Source organism: Heliconius melpomene, chromosome 7 (assembly GCF_056956725.1).
Source record: "Heliconius melpomene rosina isolate 202511_hmr_F chromosome 7, ASM5695672v1, whole genome shotgun sequence".
NCBI classification, from domain to species: domain Eukaryota; kingdom Metazoa; phylum Arthropoda; class Insecta; order Lepidoptera; family Nymphalidae; genus Heliconius; species Heliconius melpomene.
In genome coordinates this window covers 11,737,016-11,747,500 of record NC_140395.1, presented here as the reverse complement: position 1 = coordinate 11,747,500, position 10,485 = coordinate 11,737,016, and the positions used below count along the sequence as shown (strand labels likewise).

At 32.2% G+C, this 10,485-nt stretch overlaps 1 protein-coding gene across 1 annotated transcript in view; it reads right to left on the bottom strand.

Moving 5' to 3' along the window:
- Positions 1-3,104, bottom strand: part of LOC146537875 (GTP-binding protein Rhes) — a 45,150-nt gene extending 42,046 nt beyond the window's left edge. The window contains exon 1 of the mRNA XM_085188602.1: positions 2,971-3,104. The gene's annotated coding sequence lies outside the window, so the exon portion shown is untranslated. The remainder of the gene's footprint in view (positions 1-2,970) is intronic.
- Between the last annotated feature and the right edge of the window lie 7,381 nt (positions 3,105-10,485).

Here is a 10,485-nt window from a genome sequence, read left to right as displayed (position 1 = left end):
ATCATGGTGAGTGTTCTGAAGAACTGTTTGACCTGTTACCTGCCGCCGAATTTTCTAACTGCACAGCACGTCACAAACTTAAATATCATCTACACCATCTGGATATGTGGCACTCCACTACTGTGCGGTTTCGTAGAAATTTCCTTCCACGCGCCACCGAACTGTGGAATGGCCTACCCGCGGCAGTGTTTCCAGGTCGGTACGATATGGGTACCTTCAAGAAGCGCGTCTATCTCCACCTCAAAGGCCGGCAACGCACCTGTAGCTCCTCTGGTGCTGCACGGGGTCGTGGGCGGCGGTGATCACCACCAGGTGACCCGAACGCTCGTTTGCCTTGTCTTTTTTCCATAAAAAAAAAAAAAAAAAGTAATCCACGTAAATCTTTAAAACAAAATAAAAAAACTAGCAATACTGATTTAATTTACCTTTTACTTAAATTAAAAATACATCTCAAATCCACATAATATATGACATAATATTTGAAAAAAAATAAAAAACTCAAATATGAGATATTCAATATTTGCTATGAAAAATATTTTATTCGCTCCGTCGGGGTGCAAATAACGTGAAAAGGTAAGCTTCGGACAGGGAGTGAAGAAATCCAGACCCATTGTGAGTTTTGTCATCTCAGCTATTTGGTATGACCTATTCATACTTATTTCTATTTTATTTTTGTAATTCCTTCGATTGTCTGATACCTAATCATATCGAAGGTGTGATAAGACATAGTACGGTGTTAAGCTACGATAATTGTAACGTAATATAATATATGTGTAACGTTATATACTATATCAGTTGCCCGTAAGCTACTGATATAAAATCGGATACTATTTCCTATAATAGCAGAAAATTTATTCGTTTGCATTTGAAAAATTTTCGTTGTTATTTTGAAAAAAAAAAAGAAAATTTAAAATAAAATTTAATCCCAATTAAATAAAATTAAAATATTGTTCATTCTTAAATAAAAAATCTTCTAAATAAAAAAATCGCAAATTTCTTTTATATACTCGTATTGTGTGGAAAATCTCTCTTCAATCCTCTTTTCTACTCACTCGCCTATATAGAACACAATGCTCATTCCACAGCAGAATTCAACGCAGTGGTTTATGTCTGCGCTATTAAATCGCCGTCGAGTCTAATTAAGAGAGACACTGGCAAATTATATTGCTTAATTTGCAAATTTAAATTTTGCCTCAAATAATTTTTGTTTAAAACAAACTCGAAAATTTCTAAGTAGTCTTTTAAGATTTTTAATTATATAAAAGCAACAACACGAAAAAGTAACGAAATTAGAATTCCGTTTTGAAAATTACTTAATTGATTAGATTATTTCAATGTATTTAGATAATTGTTATTTATATAATGTATATAATTATAAGTCTATGCATATTACTCGTTATTTAATTTCCACCAAAAAGTTATAATCGTAGGTCTAAAAATAGTCAGTATAAAAAAGTAATGATATCATTATTTAAGTTTCATATATAATTTGTAAAATGATGCCTTCGTGGTGCAATGGCACAAGCTTGCTACTGTAAGCGTGACTGTCGTGGGTTCAGTTCCCATTCGGAGGAATAAAATATTTCAGTTTCAGTTCAAAAGTGTTTTAATGGAAACGGAGTGTATTAATACTAGTTTCCGAGGTTCCCTTTACCTATCCGCTAGGCGATGGATACAGAAATTAAAAAAAAGATTAATAAATATACGATAAATATCAATACTTTCAAGTAAAAAAAGAACCCGAAGATAGCTGTAATATCTCTTACCTACCCACGTCAAATGCGATAGATTTGTATTAAACGAGCAAGAAAACAACAAAAATTGGTGTGAATGTACCACAGATGCAAAATATACCACAGTTAGACCCATAAATAAATATAAAATAACATAATTGATGAATTTAAATTCACAAAATTCAATAATTTATTTCATTTAGTATTTTGCAAGCCATTTATTACCTCTGACAAAAGATTAAACCACTTTGATCCCTATGATTAACGATCGCGTCCAACTGATTAACTAATCACTGTCGCACTGCACTGCTCGTTTATTATATTTGCCATATTTTGATATGACAAGTAGTTTTGTTTAATTTATTATATGAAAATGGAGTAATTATGTTTCACGCTGTAACACGCATATCACAGGGTAGGGGAGGACGAAGTAGTGTAAAAACACTTCGTTTTTGATCTTGAATATGACAACTAATGGAATTCAACGACGAATTTGTCTTTCCAGAACTGGGGTACCGTTGTGATTGTAAACACGACGGTAAAAGGTTCCCACTCGGGGCAATGAATTATAACGTTTTTATTCCCTTGCTCTGGTAACGAGACAAAGCACAGTATTGAGTTCCGCCTAGGTTCCCAGATTTCCTCTGCCTTTTCCTTTAATATAAGTATGAGGTAAATTATAAATTCTTTAATGTACTGCAGCAAAAAAAAATGTACTAAGTTTTTTTTCGGACTTACGGAAACCGGAGATGTTTACTCTTAAATAATTTAAATGACAAAAAGAACGTGAAATAAAAGAACTAGCGTTCGTAAGAAAAACAGTAATTTTGACAAGCAAAAACCTGGACAATAGAAGCAACGTTTTAGCCAATTAACCTCGTTTTTCTATACACAAACTTTTTTTTGTAATCATTATATTTTGTTAATATTTGAATTCCCATATTGCGTATGTATTTAGGGAAAAAAATTATAAATAAAAAATATAATTTATACTGTTTATTTTGTATTAAAAGCCTTTTTTTATAAGCTGGATTAAAATGTAGCTTTTACATCCGCAGGATGATAATAATTTAGATATTTAAAATTATATAATTTATTATCATTACTTATTTTTGTTATTGTTTTCTGTTATATAAATTTTAAAAAACCTATATCCAGAAATTATTTATTAAATAAATATTATATTATTTAAAATCCGACATTATTTCCCATATAATTAATCCTATTTTCTACTTACGATGAACACCAAAAAACTTAATATTTAGATATAATTATAAAAAAAGTTTAATTTTAATTCACATTTATGTAATAGAGTAGCTACGATATCGCGTAGTAGTGCTACGGCGTAGCGTCGCGAGTGTCTACGACCGGCGTTCGACGTGCACTGAGCTTTCTGGGTGGGGATGCTAGAGCTTATTTCAAATTACCTTTATTATCCTTTCTGAAGCTTGCTCTTTTTAGTATTTTATATTAATTCTTCGTGATCTATTTTTTTTGTGGCTGACCCTGACTTTGAACTATTTAATTAAAATATTATATTACTTTTACTTAAGGCGAGTTGTGGCGTAGGGGCAAAAAACGTAATAGGTTGTGGATTCAATTCCCACTCGAGGAAATTAAATATTTAATTTTTTCGGTCTGGTCTCAATGTAAAGCGTGGCCTTGAGTATCGCCATCTTTTTGTTAACATGTAACAAACTGGTATCATTTTATACTACTGAATTAAATATCATACGATAAAATATTTAATATAATTTCTTTATGTATGTTTCTTTTTCATATTTATAAAACATATATTTTATTTAATATTATCAATAAACTGGGTAATTTCCCCAACACGGCAACACAGTCTGGGTCGTCAGACTAGCAACAGATATCTGTTGCGCTGTCTACACGTACATAACATTTGGCAGCGGCAGTTTAGATGCCTGATCCCACTCCAATTACTACGGAATGCACGAATTAATGAAACAATTTATTATTTTCAATGGTAACATTGTACCCTTTTTATTATGAGCCTATAAGGAACATCGACAATTTAAATGGGTGTATGAGTTTTTTACGATCTATGTCACAAATGGAATGTAGGGCATGTGTGTGTGAATATTTTTTATCGTGCAGTAAAAAGAGAGACTTTAAGTAACAAATACTACTATTATCAACTTTTTTGAGGCCAATCGTGGCGCGACAGATTGTTGATTTGATTTCACTTGAGAAAAATTAAATATTCAATATTCATTTCCTGGCACTGCTAATGAGGCAAAGCTCAGTTGAGTTCAGCCACTCAATTCTCTCTGCCTACAGAGGTCAGCGGTAAGTAGAGCCCGAAATGGTCTTAATGGGAACGAAGTGTCTTAACACTACGCTTCCAGGTTTCTTCTGCCTACCCTACTACGTGCAAGATACAGCTTAAAGCTAAAAAATATATACATATGTAAGTTCCAAAAGAACGTTTAAAAGCAAACCATCAATTTATTTAGAAAATAATAAAACATCATAAAAAAGAAGCTTACACGATTTCATAAAACGCTTATCGAGATTGTCATCTTTCTGTATTCTTGTATAAACATTATATAAAACAAGTATACGTATTTCCGTTGTCAACTCAAATATCATTGTTAATATTTCAGGAAGCTTAAGAGCTACGTAGACTGTCACGCGTATCTTTAAATATGTTTTTTTATTAGCAGCTTGTTTGTCATTTGGAGGATTTAGGCATAATTCTTCAATAAAAAAGAAAAATCATAACTTAGGGATAAGGTTTTTTTTTATATTTTTAGAAAAAACTTAACTATCAATTTTGAAAAGGCGTAAGAAAATTGTGGCAAAAATGGTCACCGCCGCCAAAATTTTGAATGAACTCAGTTATAATCATTTAAAAAAATAATAAGTTCTTTTTAAGCCTTTCTGAGATTTCTCAGTTTCGATGTGACTGTCAACATTGTACATTACTCGTAATATTATATTATAAATAAAATATTAAAACACTTTTCCTTCCTTAAAATCTGAAGTTTACATTTGTTCCATAAGCCTTTTATGCTCCAATATTGGTTGACGACTTACAAATAAGAAACACTTAATGCATGAAATAACGTTCAAGGAAACAACACTAAAACATCTGACTGGCAGAGTAATAAATATATTTGAAATATAATCACATTTTTTTCATTTCAACAGCGAGCTTAAAATATATTAAAAATCTACGCCCAATATTATTTTTAATATTCATTTTTAATTTGTGATTTAAAATATGAGTACAGATATATAAAAGCAGTAAAATAATCATGAAAATTGATAACTATATTTTATGTAAATATTTATTTTATATAAACTATTATATCAAATTATTTATTAATTATTTTTGTGGACGCTTGAAATGTTAAAATAATTAATTAATTAACTTCAAAACATAAAACTAAGTACAAAATAATTAAAATAGCAATACTACAAAGGAGCCAGGGAAAGCAAAAAGAAAATTACCACGACACTAATTAAAGCCAGACAAGAACACAAATTTGGAAAACAGAAGCTGTTACGTATTTAATACGAGTTTACGTCGCTTTTACGGGTCAAGTCGTAAATATTTTGACGCATTAAACAAATGTTTATTACTTCACCTAAATACCAACTTAAATTTCAATTGCGACATGTATATTTTAGTGGCGTGTGGCGCAGTGGGGCGACGTAAGCTTACTCTCTCTTCTCTCGAAGGAACCTACCTTAATATATTGCAGGGTAAAAAATTCCTTAAATTGATAAAATTCTGATTCTTGAAGTCGGATATGTAAACGTTTCTAATTGTACAAAAATAAATTCTAATTGTACAAAAATAAATTGTATAATTATTGTCCTATGACAGATCCCCACTCGAAGAAATCGATATTCAATATTTAAATTTATTCGCTCTGGTGTCTCCAATGCCTCAAGAATTCGATAAAAAGTGGGGAGCGGAGTGTTTTAACAATAGGCTTCTTCTGCCTATTGTTAAGGTTAGTCAAGGAATACAGAGTGAAGCTTAAAAAAATTGATAGCAACGTGTAAATTTCTTACCACGTTTTATTATATAAGTTATATTATTATTATTCTTTATTTATAAAGATGTTTAAGTACAATAAATATCTATCGAATAAGAAGCAATAAGATAACACTTATATAACTTAGAAAAGGAGCAAATTGTCCACCATGACATATTATCACTAGATGTTCTTATGAAACAAGTAATAATACACCCGGGATCGAGTGACGTATCAGCTAGCTATACGCTCGTAGCTAGAACACACATTAAAAGAGTGTACCTACTTAGTAAATCCCATTACTCTATCCGGCGCCGAGAAGCCTCTTGTACGGTGGCCGTAAAAATATAAAGAAAAGGACAGTTTTATTATTAATATTATAGAAAAATTAAACTGAATTATCTCATGTTCGGCTATGGAGGCCGTCCCAGCTCGTTGTGGGTTCGACCCCGTCGGGGATATGAAATAATTAACATTTACATTTCCTCGCTCTGGTTACAAGGCAAAGCTCGGCGTTGAGTTACGCCACCCTACACATAATGCCTTGAGGATTCAGCGGACAATTCAAACGTTTGGCAATATAGATAAACCAAATTTTATTTAGACTTACTAAATATAAATAAAACAAAACTACATACTAATTTTGAATTAAACGTTAATTTATGAGCAATGCAGGCTTAAATTAGTATAAATTAGTAAGACCGTTTAATTAGTGCCATCAGTCATGTGGCAATAGGACTGGCTAATGAAACAATCTATCAATTAAACAATAGTATTCTAACAATTCCTTTATAGAATTATTATCTTATATAACTGTACTTGATAATAATTATTATTGAAGTTCTATCTGGATTCATTCATTCAAGTCGCTCAGCGCGCCATGGAGCGGGCTATGCTCGGTGTATCTCTTAAGGATAAAATCCGAAACGAGGAAATCCGTAGGAGAACCAAGGTTACCGACATAGCCCAAAGAATTGGTAAGCTGAAGTGGCAATGGGCGGGGTATATCTGTCGTAGAGCCGACGGCCGCTGGGGCAGACGTCTCAGAATGGAGACCCCGTACAAAACGACCGGTGTGACGACCCCCTGCCAGATGGGCCGACGACATAAAGAGGTTGGCGGGAAGCGGATAGGTCCGAAAAGCTGAGGATCGAGTGTGGTGGCGAGAATTGGGGAAGGCCTATGTCCAACAGTGGACAAAAGATGGCTGTTGATGATGATGATGATGATGATCTGGATGTCTGCTTTCATGATTTGAAACTTATATAATGTTTATAGAAAATCTGAAAGAAAATGGGCTGTAACTCATAAACTTTGATAGTAACACAATTGACATTTCTGCAAATATTTTCTGTTGCTATAACAGCAAATACTAAAAAATAGAATAGAGTAAACGCAACGAACGGGATTTTTTGCCGTTTTTACGGATAGAATAGTATGGAACCCGTCGTGATCGAGACGGCCGGTTTTTATTTATAAACTATGTACTTGTAAATTAACCTTAATGGTCACTCTAGCCATCGTCGTAAGGACGAGGACCACCTGCCGTTCTACACAGAGAGCTTTTTAGATCACAGCATTATCTACAATACAGTCATAGTGATAAAGAAACTATAGGTCAGTTCGTCAAAATATAACGATATGTATACAAGTTCATTAAGTAATAAGTATATGCGTAATATTAATAATAATTAAATATGGTGGTAGATAGATTATTTATTTATTGTTATTAACATGTATTTATTATACATAACTATATGAGGGTCGTCGTCGTCGTAGCGCAGAGGCACCAGCTTGCGAATGTAAGCGCGACGTTTGTGGGTTCGATTCTCATACCGTAAAGCCGTTAACGATCACAGAAAATAAGCCCCTAATATAAAACTTTTTGTTTTTTACATTTATTTTATTATTTTAATCATAACGCACTTAATTAAAATCGAATATAACACTAAATACGCCTCCCACTTTTCATTAGTGTCTTCAAAACAAAGTGAGATAGAAATCCGTTTATCATTAACGAATCTCACGGAACTCTCGATTTAATACAGCTTTGCAGCGAAACAAAGAAAGAAAAACGTAATTACATAAAATGACTCGAGGAATTCCATTTTCTCGTCAATATAAGCCTCCGTTTTTTTTTACTGGCATTAGTATTAATCACAAAGGAAACAAATTACTTGTGTGACCAACATTTCGTTTTGCTATGGGAAAATTAGCTATTTGACACTGTAATAGAGTATATTTTTGCATGTTTTGAAAACAATAACCTAATTACCGTCTCATCGAATTGACAGAGGCTGTTTAAAGTTAATAGTTGAAATTGATGGTTGGAATTTATATTAATTAAAGTAAAACTCAAGATTTTTTTTTAAAAAATTATGTGCTTACAAAGAGTATTATTAAATTGAAAGTCGTTTTGGAATTTTATTGTTGTTAAATACTTATATTTACAATATAGATTTACAATACAATATTATTTTACGAAATAAATACAATAATCAAAATCAAAATTGCGTAAGGTATATAGGTCAAAGCTAAAGATAAATAATCCTAGTAATATTATAAATGTCAAAATTTGTGAGGATCGATGTTTATTCCACTCTCATGCAAAAAAAATAGATGAAACTTAACAGCAATATAGCTATATACAACAGAATAACACATAGACAAAATACAATAACGTAAATTTTTTCATATCCACTCAACACGCAATGCTTCCAGAATTCGGCAGAAAGTGGGGAACAGAGTGTCTTAACACTAGGTTCCCTCTGCCTACCCTGCTGTGTGCGGGATACAGCGTGAAGCTGATTTATTTTTAATTTAATTTTTAGTAAGATTAGTATATGCCTTTGAATATAATTGTGTATTAATTAAAGAACACTAATGGAATTTATAACTCAATATCTATGATAATCATAGAATTCTTAATTTATCCTTCGCATTCCGTTCTGTTACGTGAAATTCTTCTCAACGGACAACAAAGACAGTGATAACGGTTAATAAAAGAACAAATTTTTAATCCTCTTTTTCCTCTTTGTGGATCATCTCTGAGAAAAACACCTGCGTCTGACAGAAACACGAAATGATTCATGATTCATCTGGCCTAAAAAGGGTAACGTGAAAATTATGTATGTGTTATTTAACAAAAAAAAGTTATATTTAAGTTTTATTAATCCGCTTTACGCAGTATCCCGCACCCAGCAGGGTAGGCAGAGAGAACCTGGTGTTGTCCAGTGTCCACCGAATTCTACAGGCATTGTGTTGAGTGGCGCCGCAAATCAACGCCGCGCTTTGCCTCGACACCAGATATGAAAATATAAATTTAAACAAATATTTAATTTCCTCGAGCCGGGATCGAACCCACAACCAGTCGTGTTACAACATACGTACGACATAGTTGTGTCTCTGCTATGACTGGCCTCTATAAAGATATACTCATATGGAAGCTTAATATATTTATTTATAAATATTGTTCAAGGAACTTTGCTACGTATTTTCATTTCAATAGTAATTAAGTTACTACAATGTAATTTATCTGTTTAATATCTCGATAGGGTGTATCGATCAAACTCTATTTTCCACTAAAAGAGTGATTATATTACTATCTCATGCAATATATTGTGCGCAGAATTTAAACATGGCGTAGGGGCAAAAGCGTACGACTCTAACGCGACGGTTGTGATAAAAAAAAAAACTCGGAAAGTGGCCTACCCTGCTATATGCGTGCGGACTGCGGATACACTGTAAAGCTGAAAATGTTGAATTATAAAGAACATAGAACTGAAAATATTATATTATAAAAAAATTGTAAGGAACATTTTAATCCATATTTAACCGACTTTTATAAGAAAAGGAGGTTATCAATTCGACTGTATTTTTTTTAATGGAAAAACTAGTTTTAAAAGAAATATGAGGAAAATTCAAGGCTATTTTTACATGATTTACTAGTATTATAGTATACGTAATGCCTCCAGAATTCGGCGAAAAGTGGAGAACGGAGTGTCTTAACACTAGGTTCCCTCTGCCTACCCTGCTGTGTGCGGGATACAGCGTGAAGCTGATAATTATTTAAAAATATTCACAATCTTTTCCAATAACATTAGTTACATATCAATTTCGATTTTGGTAATAGACTTTATATTAGGGCAATAAAGTAAATGAGCACAATAAACGCATTCCATCGTACATTTTCTTTTTATTGGTTTTCTAGCTTTAAAGGTTAAGACATATTGTAGATGACACAAAAAGTAATAAGAAGACTTTTTTAGAAAGAATATAGTTATTGTTATTATTTGTAGGCATTTTTCTTCACTTGTAATAAAATCATAAGTTATCGGTGTTTATATGTAGAGGATATATCAGAAAAAAATGTTATTAAACAATGGAGGGAACCCAAAACAATGATTTTTAAAATGTTCGTATCTTTGTCTGATCTCAGAAATGGCTAAACTAATTTAAAAGTAGTTGGTATGTTGTCTTTAAACTGATAATATTATTAGAACACCAAAAAAATCTAGCTTTGTAAATAAATAATTATACAGTTTAAGCGGGCGGAGGGTAGCATGAAATACATTTCTAAAACTAAATCTAATTCTCTCATTTTATTAAATTTTGCACAAAGAAATTGTTTACTCGTACATTTTCTTTAAACTGTAATTTAAAATTAATTTAATGTTTATCCTGAAATGATACATTCCAAGCACAAGTTCAAGTGACAGCTGGTTACACTTGCGCCCTAT